Source organism: Trachymyrmex septentrionalis, unplaced genomic scaffold (genome assembly GCF_001594115.1).
Source record: "Trachymyrmex septentrionalis isolate Tsep2-gDNA-1 unplaced genomic scaffold, Tsep1.0 scaffold190, whole genome shotgun sequence".
Taxonomy (NCBI): domain Eukaryota; kingdom Metazoa; phylum Arthropoda; class Insecta; order Hymenoptera; family Formicidae; genus Trachymyrmex; species Trachymyrmex septentrionalis.
This window is the reverse complement of record NW_017305072.1, coordinates 238,942-261,584: the sequence shown is the minus strand read 5'-3', so window position 1 is coordinate 261,584 and position 22,643 is coordinate 238,942. Positions and strand designations below refer to the sequence as shown.

Below are 22,643 nucleotides of genomic sequence, written 5' to 3'. Positions count from 1 at the left end.
ATTTGAACGAATTAACGTTAGAATGTACAGAATTCCTCTTTTTTCTATCGTGTGGAATCATTTCCGATTGTAACTATTATCAGGCTGTCTCAAGTTCCAAAAAGGACGACGAACCGCCGCAGAGAGACACGTAAGTGGTAGTTTCTATTGTGAAGCAAATATTTTTTGAAAAAACCGTTTCCCGTCATTTTATTTTCGTATTCTAACTATTTAGATCAAATGAATTTGTGATAGACAAAGTATACACTTACACGTATCCCGCGCACGGAACCCTCCTGCATGCCGGACACTTGACAATTTTGATCACTTGAGACTTCGCGATAGTAATGCCACAGGCCTTATTGTTAGTCTATTTATAAGAAATAAGGAAAGGAGGAGGAGGAATACGAAATTGAAGGAGAGGTGGAAGGATTTTTGAGTGGGGCTGAATTTATTGTTCAAGGAGAGGGAGGTACACGTCAGGAAACCGCTCGGTATCACTTTGTTTATTTAAAACTTTTCTTTGTGTTTTTATATGTATCATTTCGGAAATCAATCTTTTAATTTTTTAATTCCGAACAAAATGTAAAGTGATTATTTCGTCATGAATGAACAGAGCAAGACGTAAATCGATAATTGCAGTCCATATATACGTCCTATAATTGTCAGGGTGTAAAATGGGAACGATCTGCTTCTTTTCTCGAGACTCGTTCGTCCTTTTAATTCAAGTTCCTTCTACGAGAAGATTATCCGTCGGGACGGATTGATCCATCTTAAATTGAGAACCTGTCTCGGATTTCGCCGTCGGGCGAGCAACCGCGAACGAGTTTAAGTCGTGGAATAAGTAGCTTAAAGGAAGCGCGGGGTGAATCCGATCTCGCTTTCGACAAGTTCCAAATCGACCGGCTGAGTTTTATCCTGACGAGTTTTATCGCGTGCTCATCTCGGTACTTAGTAAATATACTTGCGAACGTTTTAATCGGATTATGGAAGGAAGCATATTTCCTCAATAAAACACGCATTTCATCGACAATTTTAAATTGCATGTTATTCGCGTACAAAAACAACATAGCTATAAATAAACCATTGGATGTCAATGAAACGTCGACGGAGAGAATATTTTTACAATAATAATTATAGCTGACGACTGATGTGAAAAAAGAATCGTGTACGTGAATTACTATATCAGCGGCAGGGGAGAAAGAAATGCTGCTATTTCACGTGTACCTAATTTATAGTTCATTTCCTGCCACCCTATCTTGCGCAACGCGATATACGACTTAATATACTCCTACGCATTCCGTCTTTTCAATTAGCCAAACGTTATGAGATAGATCCCGATACGTTCCTAGCCAGACCTAATCGATCGTTTCCAACGGCAACGACGACTTTCCTGCCATTTTACAAATAACGCAAGACAAACAAGTTCGCTGCGCCGATCGATCACCGTCTCTCTCTCTCTCTCCCTCCGAATCACCGCCATGTTAACCGATATTATCAGCCACCGGCGTGTTTCTATATGCCACGTTAAAATAATGGATATTAATGACGTCCGCGAGAGAGCCATCGCGGTATGACCTACTAACGCGTATTTTTCGCGATTCCGTAATTCGCCCGCGTAGAAATTTATGGCGTTCCTCCCACGCGGAAAGGCGCTGGTGGTTTATCTCGAACAACGCCAGAGATCGTGCAGTATGTTTTTTTTTTTTGTTTCCATACCGCAGGTCGGAAAATTATAATGTTGGCGTGACGACTTCACACGTCGCTGATCACCGTATTTTCCGTCAATGGAACGCGCTCGCGCAAATATAATCCTTGCTCCACGTGCAGGTCCGTCGCAGCGCCGCGGTAACCACAATGGCGATCGTCTAATGGAGCGAGGAACCGAGCATCGCTCGAGGGTCGCGGCGGCGTAATCTATGTTAATGCACCGGCGGAGGTGGTTGAGGTATAATAATAGTGTTTTTGAGGATGTGACGTCATACACGCCGGCGCGCACGCTCACACACGCACGGCGTGGCACGCATATATGCGCTTTTCGTGGATTATTTATTTGACAGATCTCCCTACGGGGCGTTTCTACGTTTACAACCCGGCATCTCCTCTCCCGGCTTGTGTCCCACCATATACAGCCGCGCGTCCGGTCGGCGTACCGGTGTAAGTTACCGGTGGCCTATTAACGCCGGCCGTGGAAGCACGATATATCCGCGTATACCTGCGGGCACGGCGAGATCGGTTTCGAGAATGTGCCCGCGTGGCGCACGGCACCGGAATTTTTTTCAGCTCCGTTTTCCACACGCTTCTCAAGAAGCGCGAGATACTCGCCGACGGGATCTCCAGCGAAAACGCTTTATTATGTAAATTGTATCAAGCGTGAAACGCTAACGCCAAATGATTATCAATTAATCGTTAATCTGATCCTACGCGTTAGAATAAATCCTAATGTTAGAATAATTATGCAGGGCGGTCGCGTGTGAGGAGAAAATACAGCGTGATAAATGAATCTACGGAAAAAAATATTAAATAATTATTGTATTTGTTTGAATAATTCTAAAGTAAATACTTACTGAATGTAAACATATATTTATTTGATGCAAAAACGATTAATTTGATTTAATTGTAATTTTTTTATTAAGTAAATATTTATTTAGCGTAAGTAAAGATTTACTTAATATATTCAAAGATATATGCATTAAGATTTATCAAATTGTTTTCAGTGTAATGGCGTCAATTATATTAATCGGCGCAAGTATTATTTACAATATATTTAATTAAATAAAGCGAAGATATATTAGGTATATTGAAATAACTGAGTGTCACAAAGTTTAATCATATATGTAAGTCAGCGTTAAAGATATCAATCGATATAAATTAGCGCGTAAACGTAGGTATGCAAAATACGATGCATACGCGAACTGTATCGCGTGGGTTAAGTATACACTCGGAATGAAATCCCTCTCATCGTTCGTGAAAGTGCCGCCGTATCCTGCGAATTTTTGGATTACCGGAGGCCAACGTTTCGTACGCGCACCAAATTGCCGTAATGATGGTGCACCGACGAAAAAACCATTTCTCTCTCTCTCTCTCTCTCTCTCTCTCTCTCTCTCTCTCTCTCTCTCTCTCTCCCTCTCTCGTTCGTGGAAACGAGAAGGTACAAGTCGGGCCCCGCGTCTCTTTCGTTTGTCCCTCGTTCGTTTTTCTTGTACGTCCCGTATCCCGTTCCACGAAGCAACTCCGCAGTCATTCCACGTTGCTCTTCTAGAAACGTCGGAAAAAAATTACCGATATATAAACCGATGAAATAACTGATATTCTCCGTTTGTTTCGTGCGATTATTTCGCACTGTTGTTTTTACACTATTGTGTTTATTACATCATTTAATCGATGCTATGCTGCGGGCATTTTCCAGACTTTTTGCAGTTTCGCGACTATAAAGAGAGATTATCAAAAAAAAAAGATCCTGATGTGACTACATGATAAATATCGCTTATCATAAAGTCAGCTTTTTTTTTCACGATGAATTGATGATACCTTTGTAAGACGTTAAAACATCAGAAAATGTGATTTATGTTTTTACAAACGCCTTTTCTTTTGAACGCCTCATATTTCTAATTAACATCATGCTTCCACGATTTTACGCGCGATTGTGTATAATTATATGTAGCAATCGGTGAGAAAAAAAATTATATTGAACTAAGATATTCACTAACGAGAGTGATTAACTTCAACGATGAATACCAGGAAAAACTGAGTCATCGTCTACTTCACATTCATCCCACGCAAAATTGCGGCTCAAATCTGAGATAAATAAGAATATTCCATGTCGATTTCGTAATGCGATCGATTCTAATACAGTGATATAAATAGGATACGAGTCAAATGTGATCTCACGTGATCATGCACAATATATAGGTATATATATATATATATATATATGTATATATGTGTGTGTATATATATATATATATATATCGTAATCACTCACAAATAGAAATCGACTGACGTAAAGACAAATTCGTTCGTTTGCGCCCATGAATGATTATGATACGACGCAATAGCGTAAAACGTATACGTGCAAGATGTAAATGCAAGACCTGCTGCATGTGTTAACCGCATGTGTTAACATATTTCCTTGCGAACGATATCTCTATTTTTTTCCCTGCCTTCCTATTTTTTCCATCTCTCTATCTCCGTGCGGTTGGCAAATTTACATACGAACGAACTTAGTGTGCTAGTAAACGTTACGTATAGAAACTCCAAGAAGTGAAATCAAGCATCGATAATCGACCCGGTCAAATTCCCGGCTCTTACTCTCGCAAACTAAACCACGAATCGTTTCCAACGGTATATCGATATTTTTCGCGTCGATTACGGCTCGCACTTACACGGTAAAATCGGTTTTGTTGAGGTAAACAAATATTTAGTTATATGTATAAATATATTATCTTTCTAAAAAAGGTAAAAAAAGAGGCGTTAACAAGTGTGCGTGTACTTCCCATAAAAAACTGTTACATAACTAAAAAAAAACCGTTACATAAGTAATATAATTCAAGTGGTAATATTGTTAATTTTGTATTATAAATTATAATAAATATTATTATAATAAATACCTTTTAAAAAAATGAAATAAAATCTTTAAATTGCACCAATTGCAAAACGAATAAATATTTTCTCGCAACATATAACATATACTATTGTACTTTGTAAATTGCGAAAAGAACATATATTTTATTGCAACATATAACATTTAATTAACGAGAAAAAGTGATACGTATCTTTATCTTTCAAGAATCTTTTATATTTGCCGTGAAATACAATATTTAATCTCAAAAAATTAAAGACGAAGCATCAGAAAATTTTATTAAAATAACAAAATTTTTTATGTAAAAAAAACTTAACTTGCTAAACCTCAAAATATATTAAAATTGTCTTTTTATATTTAAAAAAAACCGTCTTTATATCAAAATTCTATGAAGGCATTGTGAACAGCAGTTTAATGGACAAAATGCTTTATATGTATGTGCCACAAATACAACAAAAAAAATTTGAAAAGCTAAAATGGTCCCTTTTTGGCAAACGATCTCCAGATCTCGGTATCAGCTGCACCAATTTTTTTCGGACTGATCACAATCGAAAAATACTAAGGATATTATATAATAAAAATATTTTTTTTTCTCCTACATTTAAACTTCAAAATCTATTAATTGATAACTGGAATAATTTTGTTTTCAAATTACATATATTGGTAAAACAAGCAGTACTAACGGAAACTGTAGCCAAAAGTGAAAATATTTTTCTTTTCTTTCTTAGAGGGGAAATTTCATGCTGGATTCGCAAAAGTTAGCACGTTATATATTTTTAATTTTAATTGGTTAGTATAAAAAATGCGAAATTTTTTTTTATTTTGATAAAGAACTGTAGAACTATGAGAAGTGCTACTATCATTATTTTTTTTATATTAATAGCATGCTAACTTGCCAGATCCCACCCGTGGAGTTAACACAACATTTTATTAATAACTCTTTCATCAGTGTAAGAATCGACTGACCTAATACCCAATTTAATGGAGACCCTATATCTCTATTGCCGTCCGCGGATGATTTTGAATCTTTATCGCGTGACTATAATGCAGAATTGACTCACCTAGTTTTATTCTACGACAGCAATAGTAAGAATAGCAAGAATAGCAACAACTTCGTCGTGCTCCATTAGTTCCGGACACGTCCCGCGCGAAATTTCGCGCTTCCGCTCAATATTATAGGTTTCGCGTGTCAGACGCGTAGCGAGAGCTATTTTGCCTTTGTGGTTTCTCTTTCTCTCTCAACCGGACAAATGTCTGTTATTTCGCATGCATCGTTGAATGATCGATATTCAGATCAGCAAATCGTCGGAACGCAAGAGTAGGCAGACGCTCTCACTTTTCAGATCCGCTTTTGCACGTGAATCGTTCTGCGATTTCAAATTCCTCTCCCAAGACAGTTCAAAGCGTAACCGCGTAAAAGAGCTTCTGGCAGGAGAGAGAGAGAGAGAGAGAGAAAGAGAGAAAGAGAGAGAGAGAGAAGCAGCTTTTGTAACTTGGCGGCCCTTTAAACGCGCGTCCTCGGAGCCCGCGGAAAAAATCCAATTAGTCGTTCCCCCTTGGTCATATCCTTATACCGCGCACGGTGCCACGGAGCAAAAAGCCAAAATAAGAAGGACGCGTGTGTGCACGCATGCATGAAGCGGCGGCACGCATGAGGCACACGCAAGAAAATCCGCCCGATACAAGCCCGCCGGCTAGGGATGCATGCGACGCTGCGATAATATCGAAGTACGGCTACTTCTCTTTCGATATTTTATGTCACACTCATACATACATTACAATAAATTTATATACAATATTGAGGATTTTAAGACTGCCGCTCGTTGTCGGAATATTCGAAAAATTGCTTGGCTCTTTTTTTTTAACATCGATACCGCAAATGTGGGTATGGAAAATATTTTACTTTGGCTGTGTGCGCTCAGCAGACAAAGCAGCTTTGCAACTGTTGCAAAACTTTAATGTAATTGGTCTTGTCCTTAATTTCTTACTGGAACTTCTAGACTACTATCTAAATGCATAAGCCAGTCATATCAAAGAATTTTACAACAATTGTAAATACTATTTTTTCTAAATGCATTGTGTTTGCTGTTTAAAAAATTCAGTCTTTACTTCTCTAAATAATCTTTCGTGTTGAAGTGATCAAATAGATGATGATAATAAAAGGTATACAATCGCGACAGGTTAGTCCGAATTTTTTCATTAACGAGTAAGGAATTAATAAATTGTTAAATGATAAACGATGAGTTTCTAAATTTTTATAATAAATGCTGTTTGTGTGAAATTTTATTATTTTTTAATTTTTAATACATGTTGCACTCAACAAAGTTATTATTATTATTATTATTATTATTGAAACTCTGGAGAAAATCTGTCATAACTGAAAGATATTATACTAAATAAATAATATTGATATTAATAAGCTACACTAAAATATTGATGTTTCGTGAAAACCAAGCAATCCCAGACAGTAATAAATGATTCGTTCTAGTATATTATTATTATTATTATTATTATAATATGGCGCATCAGCGTGTTACAAAATACATGTTTACACGCGCGAGATGTGCACGTTGTCGATAAACTCCGTTCATTTCCATATCGAACACTCGTAAATTACTACGACCGACGCTCGGTACGGTGAATGACAGACGAAGAGTAGCCCCGCAGAATCGGATGAAGAGCGGGGCTGTGATGCTGCTAAGGAGATGCGTACATACATACACGTCGGCCGACGTGATCGCGATTTGCTTCCACGCTAGTTTGACGACACGGCGCTACTTCATTCACGTTCGCAACCGGTTGAATACGGACGTGAGCGCATGCCGGTATGAATGGAATTAAGTACTGTCGATTGCTTCTTTACGCCCGGCGATCGCTTTCAACTTGTCCCGCAACAATGAGCGTATGCAACGATCTGTTTGGCATTTGCCAAGTGAATAGTCTTTTGTATGCTAAAATGTATGCTTGCTTTAATTCTGATGTAGTATGTTAAATCACTGTTGCGGAATATAACGTCAGAATTGTGACAGCGGCTGTTAAAGTAATTTTGCTATTTGTAAAACGTTTGCAATATCGTTTGCAAATGATGGATGGATATAATTTCATTGTGACATTGATGTCATTAATTCACTCGAGTATTTCTCTCGAGACCTAATATCATTCTTATAAAAAAGATTCTCCTCGTATTCATGTATGCCACAAAAATAGATTTTCCTCGTGCAATTCTCACGAAATATAGACTCTGATTGCAAAGCGTCGACCACAAAGTTCCGCAGATTAATGCGTATTATGATCCCTAAGAACAAACTGTACTACTAAGTAGTACTGATTCTACTAAGTAGAATCTAAAGGTTATTAATAATCATTTTGTAATAATTATTATGTCTCTCCGTAATTTTGTATTATATTTTTCCGAGATGAAATTTGAATATTCTCTAAAAATCTTATCGTGTAACTATTCCATTTTGTATCAAAAGTGTACAAGACACTCAAGAATCAAGTATAACGAAAAAAATACTTTAAACACAAAAACTCAAACGAGAGTATATTTAATATAATATTCTATAAATAATTATATTATATTATACACTCTTGATATTGTTGTTTAAATTAAAAGTCCTTTGTTCTTAAAATTTATTCCATAACACTACATTTCAACACTACATTTCAAATATACACACATTGAGAGACATGTCTCGTTGGATTAATTGAAATTCTGATTAAAAATGGACGAATCATAATTTTCTAGTTAAATATACTAGAATTCTAATTAAAATAAACCGGAATTCTAATTGATGGCAACGAATGAATCGGAATCTTCTAATTTATCTATTTTCAACCAGACATTTTTCTCAGGTGCACAGGTGCGAAGTATTCATTTAGAAAAGTTCACTTAGAAAAGACGCCCGTTCTACTACAATCTTATGCGTATCTGTGAATTCCTTCGTTATACTACAATCTACAATAGCGTATTGCCGGTCTGCCTGTTGCGAGAAATAGCACGCCAGCAGTTTAGCGTACAAAGCTTATTCTACAATGGAGTTGGAACGCGCGACGGTCGCGTAACAGATCGTAAGACGTGAGAGGCTTGCATGCGCAGAGATCGCTGTAGGGACGCGGGGCATATTCGACTCGTGCATTCTGGAGCAGAGTGACGTGCGTTCTACGTCTCCCATTGTGATACGGCCTTAGCCGTAGAGGTCCGACGAGGATAATCCGATAGAGCATTGTGCGTGGTCGCGCCGCGTGGCGCGTCGCCGCGTCATCCGGCGCAACGAGCGAGCTCGGCGCTCACCGCTCGGCGTTCCCGCTCGCGTGAGCGTGAGCGTGAGCGCGAAGAACACGAGTAGGTGAGGAAGTAAGGTAGGCCGATATAGGAGGACACGAGGAACGGCGAACACGCACACTAACGCTGTCGCACGCACACTCGGACGTGCGAAAACGGAGATGAGGAGGAGAAGAAGGAGCAATTGGAGGGCAGGAAGGAGGACGTCGGAGGGCAAGATGGCCGCCGCAACGGCGGCAACGCGGTCCAGTCCTCTACCAGGGAAAAGCGTCGGACCTCCGCGTCGTCGCCCGTCTCCCCTTTTAATTCCCACCGCTGTCCTTCGTCTGTACTTGGTGCCTCCTTCGTCCTCCTGCCCGTCTTCTCCTTGCCCTTTCCCGCCTCCCTGCCTGCCCCCTCCCCCTCCTCCTACCCTCCCCACCTCCCCCTGCCCCTCTCCCACGCCCCTCGTTCTCTCTTTCCCGGCGCGGCTGCCTCTTTCTCTTTCTCCCCTACTGCCACTCGCGCGCTTCTCCCGACTGTTTTTCTTTCTTTCTCGCCCCGTTTCTGTCGCTCTCTCGCCATCTCGGTCTCACCGGCGACGTTTCCGCTCCGTTCGTTCTCCGATATACGCTCTCCCTCCTTCGGGCGATCGCCATGATGCCACGTGATCGAGGAGCGTTAGGCATTTTATGCGAGCGGCTATCCAGAAAACCGGCGCAAAATCGCCGATCCGTACGTTTATCGAATTACGATGGTGCCTGTCGGCAGACATCCACCTCTCTGTCCGTCTCTTCTGATCGCAAGACTGTATATCCTCTTTTACACAAAGCCGGGCTAAAAAAAAAAAGCTGGGCTGCCGTTCTGTCGATCAATCGTGTCGATCGATAAAAATTGGTGAGGAAATTAGGAATCGGAGTTAAAGAAAGTTGATAAAAATCATTGAATTTTTAATATGTGTGTGTCACGGAAAATAAATTGTGATATCAATACATTATTCTAGATCCACCTATATAAACGCTGTTCATACATCATAAAAGCAAATGTTAAAAAAGTCGCGCGATTAAATGTAAAGCGAAGTTTCGATACGGCTCAACGAAAGTCGTCTATCCTTTTCCGATCTAATCATCGTAATTTTTTTTTATCAAGTCACGCCCATGTCGCCTGTGTAGCAGCGCGACGATATCTCCGAGACGATAAGAAACCGAGGAAAGTAAGCAATTAGCGCGTACAAGTGACGCGTCTCGTCGGGCGGCCGTTAATTAGCAAATTCCGCGAGAATTTCGATACCTTGCGAAGTGCCCCTCTTTCTCCCGAGTCGACAACTCGGCGCGCCTATAAGGATTGCGAGAGATAATCGCGAAATCGAGCCGCGCGAGAGCGCGGTTTCATAATTATCGGCATCGCCTGAAATTATTAGTCATTAAAGAGTATTGTCGGTCTCTCGTGTCGGTCGGACGGAGATCGTAATTGCGCGCGTTATCTCGCGAAACGCCGCGTATATGTCTAACATCGAGAAACAACCGCGTTACGTTCCGTTTCGCTCGGACACATGGAAGTTAAAAAAAAAAAATATCGATAATTGCAACGCTGAAAAATGCGGGGAGAAAACGTTCGGATAATCGAACGCGCGTAAGCACTTTGGCGCGCGATATGTCGACGCGAGTAATCATCTCATATTATTTACATTCTTCAGTCTGCGAGAGCTAGCAGATTTTTATGCGAACAGTGTATTAAGATAATCGATGCGCATGGCGTAATAATCGACGGATTTCCTTCATTTTGCCAATAATCTGCATGTTCGTAATCAATTGTTGCACACAGTAGACAGTTTGTTTTGATTATACAACATTCGATATTTTTAACCTTCCGTTTGCAATCTGAATTTTTTTTTTTTGGCACGAGTGAAATTCCGCTTTCAGATTTCACCCACACTTTTGCACAAATTCAATTTTTATTTTAAAAAAAGTTTTCAACGTTCGAGTCTTAAAACTTTATTCGATAAAAATTATCAAATAAAATTATTTAGTAATTTAATAGAGATGTAATTGTTGAATATATAAAGATGTTACTTAATAATGTGTTAAAGAGATGTTAAAAAATAATCCTGATTTTTTTTAAAACCTAGAATAGTAAAAAAAAACTTGAACTCGACAAAAAAGATAGCAAATGGAGAGAGTTGAAAAAGTGAATGATTGTGAAGAGACACGGAGGATCAGTAATTTTTTATATCTCAGCTAATAACTTAATTTATGTATATCACCGCTTAGCACATTTCTCCGACAATCTCCTCGTATATATCTCCTCATATACAATATTTCCACTAATATTAATGTGATAGTTACGCAATTAGATACGTTTTGCGTCACGACAGGAGTAAAAAAAAAAAATACATGGATCGGCGCGATATACGTTTTACAAATCGACCGAATTACAGAAGCAGTTGCGGGGTTAAGATAGCCGCATCTATCTTGACCGATTGTATGATATTAATTACAGCGCGACGGACAGCTGAAATTAGATCGAGGAAACAGCCGTAATTGATCGAGGGGGAGTGTCGCAGAGGCCGTTTGTCATGTCGGGCGCGCATTAATTCGTACAATTTTGCGGTCCGCGATCGCGCACGGCGGAAGGAGGGATAATTGCGGTTGGTTCGCGCTATCTATCTAGGAACGCGATCGAGAGAGAGAGAGAGATGCCGGATGCCTTTTTGCTCGGCACGGTGCGGCGAACGGGCGATCGAAAAGGCGCTCGTGGAAATGTACTACGAGCACTCGTACGTGGAGTCCCGCGAGTCCGGCCGTCAGATACACGTAATAACACCCTTTAACGCGGTACACGCTTGGCAATAATGTTGCAATGCGTCGGGTCCCCGGTGGGTCCCGGCGGGGCCCCGGACGCGCGCAGCCGGCGCTCGAACTGCTCGAAGGGGGTAGCGGGCGCGCCTCCGCCCAAGTCCGGAGTCCGGACGTCCAATAAGTGATTTCACGGCAACGAACTCTCGGCGCGGAGCGAATTCCCGCCGTCCGCGCGTCGATCGGCGCGGCGCGGCGCGGCGCGACGCGGCGGAAAACCGGCGCATTCCCTATCCATCTGTCTGGACTTCCCTTTGCTCTCGTTGCAATACGTTATTCCGAGCGTAACACGGGTGTCTTGCCGCTGATTGCGACTTGCCCGATAAACGGCAGTATTGCCGTCTCGCTCGATTTCAGATTACGCTCCGCGTATCTCTCTTTTTCCCTCTCCTACGCCTGCTATCGATCGTATATTATTATACTGTATGTTATTACGCTCGCTATTAGATCTGCTACACTCAGACGCAGGAAGTTCAGTGAACCGTGGATCTAATAAACTAACTTCGATACGCCACAAAAATATAATGTAACTCAAAGCAATATATCATTATTTTTACTGTAATTAGAGAGAGGTGTTTAGAATATGAAAGAACCCTCCGGAATTAAAATTGTCTTTTTTTTTAATTTTTAATTCGATGCCTCTTTAACGGTTTGTAGCGCACGCTGAGTCCATTTTTACACAGGCAAAATTTCACTTTCACTTTTTAGCATAAATTTCAATTTTATATTAAATAAAGATTTTAACATTTAAGTTAAATAACAATTTGGCAATGTAACGGAGATGTTGAGAAGTAATCTTGAATTTTTCTAGATTTTTTTGAAAGCTCAGAACAGTAAAAAAATTTTTGCTGGAAAAAAGACCCAGAATGTCTACGGAGTAAGTAAAAATATGTGTGCTTATGAAGGATTAAATTCCAATATCTTCAGATTTCTTAACATCTAAATATATAATTTAATATTAACGTTTTTATAGTCATCATCAATTTAGCAATTTTTTCAATGAGTTAATAATCATATAATATACTTAATAATTATTCATAGTTGTTAATCATAGATACCATGGCGAGCAACATCACATTTAGCTTTATAGCATTAATTAATTTATTGCATTTAGCTACATAGTGACAGTTTACTATAACTATAAGGTTTTCGTCTGATAGCGCTCTTTGCGGCAACGACGAAATATTATGTAAAACTAATACGTAAAATGTGTTAATGCAAGAAATTGATTATCATAATAATTAACATTATTGCACACTAATACTTAAATATGTATGTTGCATTATTATTCTCTCCCATGTTCTCGAGGCAAAAAATTCAGATAAACATTAGCCGAGCTGAAATCATCAGCATGTTCGCGGAGTGCACGGCCCAAGGCAAAAATTTAATAACGGCTTTCCTGATCGCTGGATATCCGCAATGATCGACGGCGTATCCATCCTCCCGTGCTTAGTTCTTTTTATTTACCCATCATTTTTACTAATATCAATGATTTAATAGCAGCTATTATTGCAATTTATTACACCGGCTCTGCGCGTGATGTTATCCGCGCGGTTGTATTAACGCCTCTCGTAGTCTAAAATGTCTCGATTGTCATGGCAAATTGTACGCAATGCGAATATTTACACAATTAATATATCGAACTTTGTATAATAATTTGTCCAATGATGTCTTAAACACATTTCGCTGAATGGCGATATGTGTGGAACTTGTCAAAATCTGACACACGGTTACAAATAGTAGAAGCCATAGTCGCACTCCAGGCTTCAAGACAGTTTGATTAATAATGCGTCATGCTAATACAAAATCAATAGATGTCGGATGTTAATCTCGATCGGTCGTGAACTTAATAACACTTATCCCGGCAGGATACCCATAAATATAACGGTGACGATCGTTACCATCTCACCGACATTATCGCTCAAGCGAAGGAATTTGCGAGTCAAACCTTTGAACGATCCCCATAAGTCGAGATAATTGAAGGAACGCATAGGAAATCGCCTACGTCGACGGTAAAAAGAAAGAAAAAGGGCAGAAAAAAAGAGAGAGACATAGTTCGTTAATGAGAGCACCGACCGATAATCGGCCGATTTGAGATAAGCTCGTTAACGAACCGAAGCGCGTTACCCTCGATTTACCACAATTTCGCGGTAACCATTTCACACGCCGCGATATATCATCGGTGTCCCGGCAATCGATATCCATCGGCCGCAATAATTATCGGCGTTCGTAGTGGCGCGTCACCGGGAATACTTTACGGCCACCATGTACTTACCGGCGCAATTACAGAGGCGGTTAATGAATGAACGAGAAATTGGCGCGGTCGCGTGTATTTCATAACTGACGGTCGTAATTAATAAAATCACATTTGCGAGCAAACAGCGATTCGAGCAACGCACTTACGGCGCAGGCGCTCGATATTCAAATGCTGACCGGTCGCATTTCTCATAAAGAGGAAAACCCGCGATTAAGGAAAACTTATGGCATCTCGTTCAATTAGTGTACTCGCGATTACAGCGATCAGAGGCGGAAATGCAGATGAGAGAAAAAAATGTCAGGCAGATACGGAGAGATGGATAATCGACTTAACTCAAGCGACGTCGCGAGACCAGGAGAATGTAAATAAGAAATTATTTACCTAAGATTCGATAAGATTAGCGGAAATTTATGTCGGTGAATTCTGAAGCACGAAACCACTCGAGCAAGATGGAATATCTATTTGTAATGAAAAATGTAATCGTCACGAAACCTCTCTAAAACACTTCTCTTGCTCCTGCACGCACATTAATTGTAAAGAGTGCCTTGCAAAGTGATGCGTCAACTCGCAAACATAATGCGAATTTCGAGTGTGTGTGCGAATGCCGAATGGAGACGACGAAAACAAACGCGCGTCGTGAACAAAATGTAATGGAGAGGAGAGAAAAAGCAGATACAAAGACCGTTTTTGTTCGAGACACGGCAATAAATGTTTGTCATTCGAATTCGGAAATGCGCAGGTGATTCATCGGTGGCCCTAAAATAAACGTGATGCGCCGCTATGACTGTCTGAGAAATTTCGGTCTTAAATTTTGACAAGTCACGTTAATCGCGGATCGTTAATTTTTTCAGAACGAAACCCACACGTCTCTCTGTCGTAAACACTAATTTAATTTCTCCCATTTTTTCCCCTTTCAGAATCTGATCAAGTGTTACGAGAGAGATACAATATGTGATCATGGTTTAAAGAAAATGGGCATCGTTGGTATACAAAATACAAAATAACTACGATTTATGTCGCAGTTATAAACATTAGTGTGCATTGTTGAATCCAATTTTATACTGCACACATTTATTTATCATATATTATATCTACTATACGATGTTAACTTCTCTCCTCGCCTCGTTGCCTTCATCAATGGATTCTTCAAAATCAACATGACATCCTAAATCGATACATACGTTTTCCTTAAAAACAAAAATCAGAGAAATTAAAGATGAAATCGGCTTAAAGTAAAAGTATCGAGAGTTATGCAGATGATAACTGGTTTATGACATAAGACTAGGGATAACAGCGAGATAAGAAAGGTACGGTTTCATTCATTGGAATCAGAGATATAGTTCGAACATCGGTGGGGCAGCAGCAGCAGCGGCGCGATTCTCAGGGCATATAAGTGATTATCTTAACCCGGTCTTCGTGAGGTTAATGATCGCCTAAGGGTCGCGTTAAAACACCCTCGATCGCGGTTAGCGCCTCGAGGAAACGAGAAGGATGGCGGAGCGACGGAGACATAGGGGCAAACGAGAAATGAGAGAGAAGGAGAGAGAGAGAGAGAGAGAGAGAGAGAGAGAGAGAGAGAGAAACAGACTCGTGCGCAGAACAAGTGCAAGCCTGGTCTCGGCGGCTGCAGGCGGGCAGACAGGTTGTCCAGATTCCACGGAAGGTCGTTTGCTTTGCTTACCGCGGGTCGCGAGAGGCAGTCTCGAACGCCGAGCACTTCGGCGTCCGACCGTAGTGCCTAGGAGCGGGAAGGAGAGCGAGAACGAAGGAGAGACGGACCGCGTGAGCGAGCGAGCGAGGAGAAACAGACCGGCGCAGGTCAGACGGAGAGAACCGGCCGCGAGTAGGAGACGCGCGCGGTGACACGTGCACGCACACGCGTGAGCGGCGTGTTTACACGCGACTCCGCGGGACACGCTCGGAGAACAAACGTGTGCGTTTTCCCGTCGTCCATTCGCTCCTTCGTAAAGTCGTCTTCACATTTTTCTCCTCCTCTCCGTATTGATCTCCACGAGTGTAACCAGACCTCTCTCTCTCGCTGACGCGCTCGGTCTATACGACCTGGTACTCGGAACGGTCTTTGAGTACAGCTAATCCATATCGTATATGTACGTACTCGCGTGTATGAGCGCGCTAGTATCACGCGGGACGGGGATCCACCTTTGTCAAATCGTATCTCGAGTTGCAGACTGAAACACTTATTTTGTCAATGAGTAAAAAGTATCACCGTTTCGTCAAAATTCAGAATCACGATATTTATTTACGTATTTATTCCTTTCTTTAACACACTGCGAACAAATAATCGGGGACTGCCATTTTAATGACTATAGATAACTTTAGACATCTATATTTTTCCATACTTTGAATTTTTACGGATACTAATTAATATTAATGACAGTTTCTCCGTAACTTGTAAATCCGAATATTTTATCTTTTTTTTTTTTTTCCACGTAACAGAAAATTATTCATTCTAGCAGAATACACTCGTCTGTTTTAGTATTATAATAATTGGATAATGTATTCGTCTTAAATTTCGAAATTATGCAAAAAAATCATTTCAATTTGTTTCAGACATAAATAACAGAAGCGCGTAAAATAAATTTCTTCGTATCTGTACCATCGAGAATTGCATCTACCGAAATTATATACGGTTTCAATCCCCGTTTCGAAACTCCCGACGGGAGAAAAGAGGATTCAGCGGACACCGGATACCCAGGTTCTCCGCTGGTTCTCCACGTTGACTGCCGTCAGACTGGAGAAAGCTCCGTGTGGGCTTATGCGTGCGCAATTTGCGTGTGTCGCTCACGGATTATTCGCGCATGGGTGCTCCTGCGTGCACGTGATATACCGGCACGCTCGTATCCGGGGGAGAAGGGGGTTCATGGGTGTGTTTCTTTACCCCCTGCCCCCGTGGAATTCTTTGTAGGATATATCCACGGATTGCTTCCCGGATGTCGAACAAACAGAGTTCTCCCGGGTTGTCACGAAAGATCGTTAGAGCAACACGACGTCTCTTGTCCGAGGGATCGAGCAAAATTGCACGTTTACTAATTCCGCGAAAGCGGATTATTATTCCTTAAAAGCAATTGGTCGTAAAACAATATTACGCAACGTAAAACATGGTAATGATTGTAATGATAAAATTTAATTTGGTATTCAAATACGAGAAAATAACTGCGAAATATTACTTGTATATTTTCTAAAGAAAAATACGCTGCGGCGGTCTGCAGATCAACTCAGAACCTCGGATAAACGAGCGATTAAAAAAAGCAATCGATAGGATTTAACGAATGGATATAATATATACCATCGAGAAACTCCCCTTTTATCACGGATTAATAACGAATTATGATCATTAATCAGATCGTAGAATTTAGCATAATTTGACGGTGCAAGTTGCACGTCGTACGTGAATCTGGTTCCAATAGAACTTTCAGCGAGAGAGGACTATCGGACTACCTTTTCATGACGGCTAAGCTGCCGCCGGTAGTGATATACAGAAGGTGGGTTCTACGTCAGTCACACATACACACACACACACACAAAAAAAAGCATTCCTTCAGACACATTTCATTTTCGCCTCATTCTCAGCCGATGAGTGCTACACTCAATGAGGAAGAATTCAACGCTAGCGAAGTAGGCAGGCAAGGTAGACTGGAGTTGGAGAGAGAGAGGAGGCAGCTGTCCACGGTCGGATCTACGGTCAGGTTGCTTTTTTAGCCGCCGCTTGAACGACAGCCACGAAGAGAGCACAATCGGCCGGAATTAGCGAGCCTTGTGCTATCTCGCGTATTGTTCGCGCGGAGCGGTGTACACACACGCGTATATGCGTGCGCGTGCATATCGGCCTCTCACGCCCTCAGAGACGTCGTCGTCGTCGTCGTCCTCGTAAGCGCGCGAGCAGCTGTTTTTCTCGCAGTCACACGAAGAGAAATGTCTTTGATTTACGACGGTTGCACTCGCGTGCAACGATTGCGACTTTGCATGCTCGCGAGTGGATGACAGTGGGAATGCAAGGGTGGTTTTTATCGCTCTCACCTTCCGGGCATTTGCTCGTTATCCCGCAACTGCGTGATAACAACATCGTGCATAATTATGCGATTCGCACGTGTGAACACGACTCCGCGTTTTTTACTCGCTACTTTTCATTAAATCTCCTGCAAGTTTCCGCGCGCGCGCCGATCTTTGTTCCTTTTTTTTGGGGGAAAAATTGTAACAAGATGATGTCAAATGTCGAAATGCTGGATAATGACGTTATGTGTTTGTAGAAAAAATTAATTCATTAACTGTGATTTTTTCTGAAAAATATCTTCTAATTTTGTAACCGTTCAAATAAAATGTATAATACTACAAACGACAAAACACTACAATTCTTACACGGCTGTCCCTTTGTTAAAAATGTGAAAAAATAATATGAAAGAATCCTCCTCATTGATGGGAATGATAAAAATAAATTTTTCACGTCATAAGATAATTTTTTAATAATCATATATTCTTTAAAGAAAACTCAGTGATTGTAGTTATTTTCATTTAAAGGTATCATGCAATGAAGTATTCAATGGCTTAGAAAACAGATTTGAACACTCATTATAATTATAAGTGAACGGAAGTATACTTGCAAACAGAATGCAAAGAGTTAGGTAGAAACAGTTGATAACTCGAAAGATGCACATACGTGTAACGAGAACGTAATAGTACGTAATTATATATTGATGATTTTATCTCGGACAATTATCGTATATTATGCGCTATAAACAAGTTGCGAGACTGAAATCCTACTTCGATCTCGAAGCTGAAATCGAAGTACTCAATCGATTAAACCTTGAACGATGTGTTTATATTCAAAGTCAATAGTTTTGCTAAGCTGATAGAAGCTTGCATAAGCTGTTTCTACAACTATTTTCAGTTCCTCTCTATTACACTTGTAAATTTATCTTATTCTACATTTTATGTTATACAGGCACTCTATATTAACAATCAGAAACATCGCTCTCCAATTATCATTTCAATTTCGTACACGGGCTTTAAAATTTTATTAATTGTATAAATCTACTTAGTAATCGATAAATTACTACGAAATGCTCATTTATTTGTAGATTATCTCAACTGAAATGAGATTTCGATTATCGTTCGCAAACATGCGGGAACATATTCAGATCAATCTAACTTGCATGTTCGGTAACGATCGCGAGTCACGAAAGATTACGAATTCAAGTACGTGTTTAACGGCTGCCATGGATCTCCACTTTACGATCCGTAATTCAGCTGCCACGTTTCCTCTATAAACAGCCCGATAACAGAGACTCGGAATTAATCGTGAAATCGTGATTTTCTCTCTCTCTCTCTCTCTCTCTCTCTCTCGCTGATCTCTTTTTTTTATCTCGCGCAGTCGAGTCGAGTTGCTACACAATCAAGTTGTCGCGATCGACGTGCAATGACGTTCGTTAGATCTCGTCTCGCTGATCGCCGTTGAACTCGTCGGATTAGTCTAACGATCGCAGGCTCTATCACCGGTGGTAAAACACTTAAAACAGCTTCATGATTACGACTCGATAACATGCGTGTCAGAGCTCGCTCCTTAAAACTCGAAATACTTGTACCGCTATATGATATCGCACGCGTCTAATCGATCCAATCTTCCAACTTCCAAAGCTTAATAACTCTGTGGAATTCTCGTGTACAAATGCTTATTAATCAAGTCAACACAAACACGCCAAACCGAGATTCATCGCGCACAAAACAGAAAATTTATCTGATTATATATGTCCATAAAGCTTGACAGTTTCCTACGTTTGATAATCAGAATTTACGCCAAAATAAATTTTGCTGTTTAGTGTAGATAAATATCTTCACAAAGTTATGTTATCACACACGTAATTGATCCTTTCTCGAAATTAATTAATTTTGACATAAGTTTCATAACCGGCCAATCGACCTCCAAATCACATTCCTGCGATAATTTATAAATGCAAATTTATTCAAAGCGATACGTGTTTTCTACTTCAATATGAAAAATTCTCACGCAAATGATCATCCTAAGCAGTGATACGTAATCTGCGGCCCACCTGTGAATATTTTCCTGCCCTGCCGCCTCATATAATATATAGTCAAAAATATAAATTATATTTTACATTTTATACAAACAAAATAAATATCATGCGGTCTGAAAAATTTATTTATCTATATCTAAAAATGGCTCTTCAAAAGTGACGCTTAAAAAAGGTAACACTGATATTAAGAATCGAGGTGCGAAGAAAAAGAATTCGTCGCGCATTTTTGTTTGTATTTAAGTTGAACGATGAAGCAACACGAGACTCCTTTATAAAGCACGAAAGCAGCTTTAGAGTTACTTTGTCGCAGTCTTAATGATTCAGCGGCGAGTTGGCTTTGCAATTACCTCGCGATAAGCATTATCTACACATGTGCCGCACATTATTTCTCGAACCCGCATAACCGTAAGTGTATAATAGCAAGAGTTCGCTAACGAGAATGCATTTCACAGAAGATTCCACGCGTCTCACTCTCGCGCCGTTCTTCCTTTCAATATTTTCGGAGATAATCAGAGATCTTAGATTTTCATAAGGAAACTGACACGCTCAAATGTAATTTAATAAATTCCATGGCATCTGCGCCGCGGCTTAGCTTGAGAATCACACGCTCATATCAGCGACAATAAAATGCACCCTGGCAATTATGTCGCGATAAACCATGACGCATCGGCCACGAGTTTTATCTTTAGTGTCATTCAAAGTAGTTACGTTCGGTCATTTTGACGAAGCATGTCATGAAGGTAGGACCTTCATCTCGTTAACGAAGATGCGAGTGCAAATGTCTGCGAATGTCAAAGCGCAATTTCGACGTCGCGCGCATTTTTCGCGAGCGCTTTCGTCCTTCGTTTATAAAGCGATTTTGAAGAAGGGTTATGATACCAATCATGTATATATTAATCTGTTTTCTTTTTCTTTTATTACAGTCAAATCCAAGAAATTCAATTTGTCCCAAATTCCATTGTGAACTTTAAGAAGAGATGAAAATCATTAAAAGTACTTGATAATGTATCAATATTCTGAGTGCTGTTTTCCGCTACGTATAATGTAGAATATAATATAAAGTCTTATATACGCTATATACGCTTTATATTCAAGTCTTGACTTTCAGTAATATACATATATATATTTTTAAAGTTCGACACAGTATGGAACGATTAAATAAGATAAGATTTTTTTGCAATAAATTGTTTATAAATTTTAATATTAATTTGATACGTATTATATATAAATTTATACCGAATTATATATATATATATATATATATATATATATATATTTCAGCACCAGATTTCATCACACATAAAGATCACCAGAATTTAAAGATTTCCAACTAAAACCAAATAATATGTATGAAAAATCGTTGTTGGCATGTATTCCGCAAACGACATCCTCGGGTGCTTTCTTTTATCTTAATGTGCGAGAACGAATTCGAACTAATTGTCTCTCTTTGTGTATTTTATCACCCTCTGTAAAATGTGATTGCATCTAAGGTCTGAAGTTTTAAAGATAATAATATAATCTCTCTAACATTTTTAGAATAACTCTCACTCTGACAAGTAAAATCTCACTTTTTTTTCAAGACTCAATTTTCACTCTTTAGAATGAGAGAATCCACTCTAAAGAAGTTAGAAAGGTGGCATTTTTTTCTCTCCGACTGCTTCAATGAATATACTGAACCAAATGGATATTTTGGAAGAACAACCTTGCATTTTTACCTATCTCGCATCCAGAATTAATTATAATGCTTATGACAAACTTTTTTATCGATTAGACCATTTGTAATTCATGCACGGTTACAGTGAAAAAAGAAGTATTTAATTTTATGATAATAAAATATTTTATTCTTGTATCCATTTTTTAAACACTTAAAGATGTTTTAGTTTGAAACTTTTTCAATAGACAAAACATCTTTAAGTGATTAAGTGTTTAACATGGAGACAAGAATAAAACACATTACTTCTTACAGTGTAGTGAGTCCATATAATATGCGATTCTATTGCCGCTAATCATTTTTTATTATACATTATACACTAAGACGAAAATATCTTTAAAAGTGCTTGAAAACACTTTAGATTCGACCAATAATTCATCTGAAAATAAATCTATACAATGTATACAAAAAAAAAATGTTTGAAATAATGAGACAAGATTGCGTTTCACTTGCCGCTCGTAACGCACCTGGAATCATTTCATTCTTGTTTATGAAATGATAAAACAATTAAGACAAATGATGCTCGCAAGTGTTATGAACGCCAAAGTAGAACACATTTAATATCGATATTTTATTATCAATATTAGAACGACAATTTTAAATATGTAACAATTCTTGTTTTGTCTACCTCTGCGGTGCGTAAGCGCCTTACAAGGAAAGGAAGATTCAGGACAGAGAAAGGTTCAATTGAATGAATCAATCTACTCCTAATGCAACACAGTTCGCACATTAGAAAGTCGCAACCTGGGGTCAAGCCGTTCAAATTGCATCATAATGTTGCAAGTCCAATAAAGTGCATATGACAGCTATTCATTTAGATAATAGAGGTATACATAGCTAACTATCGCGTGGCTAATGCAGACAAAAGCAAAGCGCTTCTCGATGAAAGATATAGCTCGCCAGAGTGAACGCGTGTTCGTTCGTGATATTTGACCCCAAAATGGG

At 39.6% G+C, this 22,643-nt stretch overlaps 1 protein-coding gene across 3 annotated transcripts in view; it reads left to right on the top strand.

Annotated features, from left to right (window-relative positions):
* LOC108747072 (protein grainyhead) overlaps positions 1-22,643 on the top strand; it is a 125,227-nt gene that overhangs the window by 17,838 nt on the left and 84,746 nt on the right. The window lies entirely within an intron of this gene.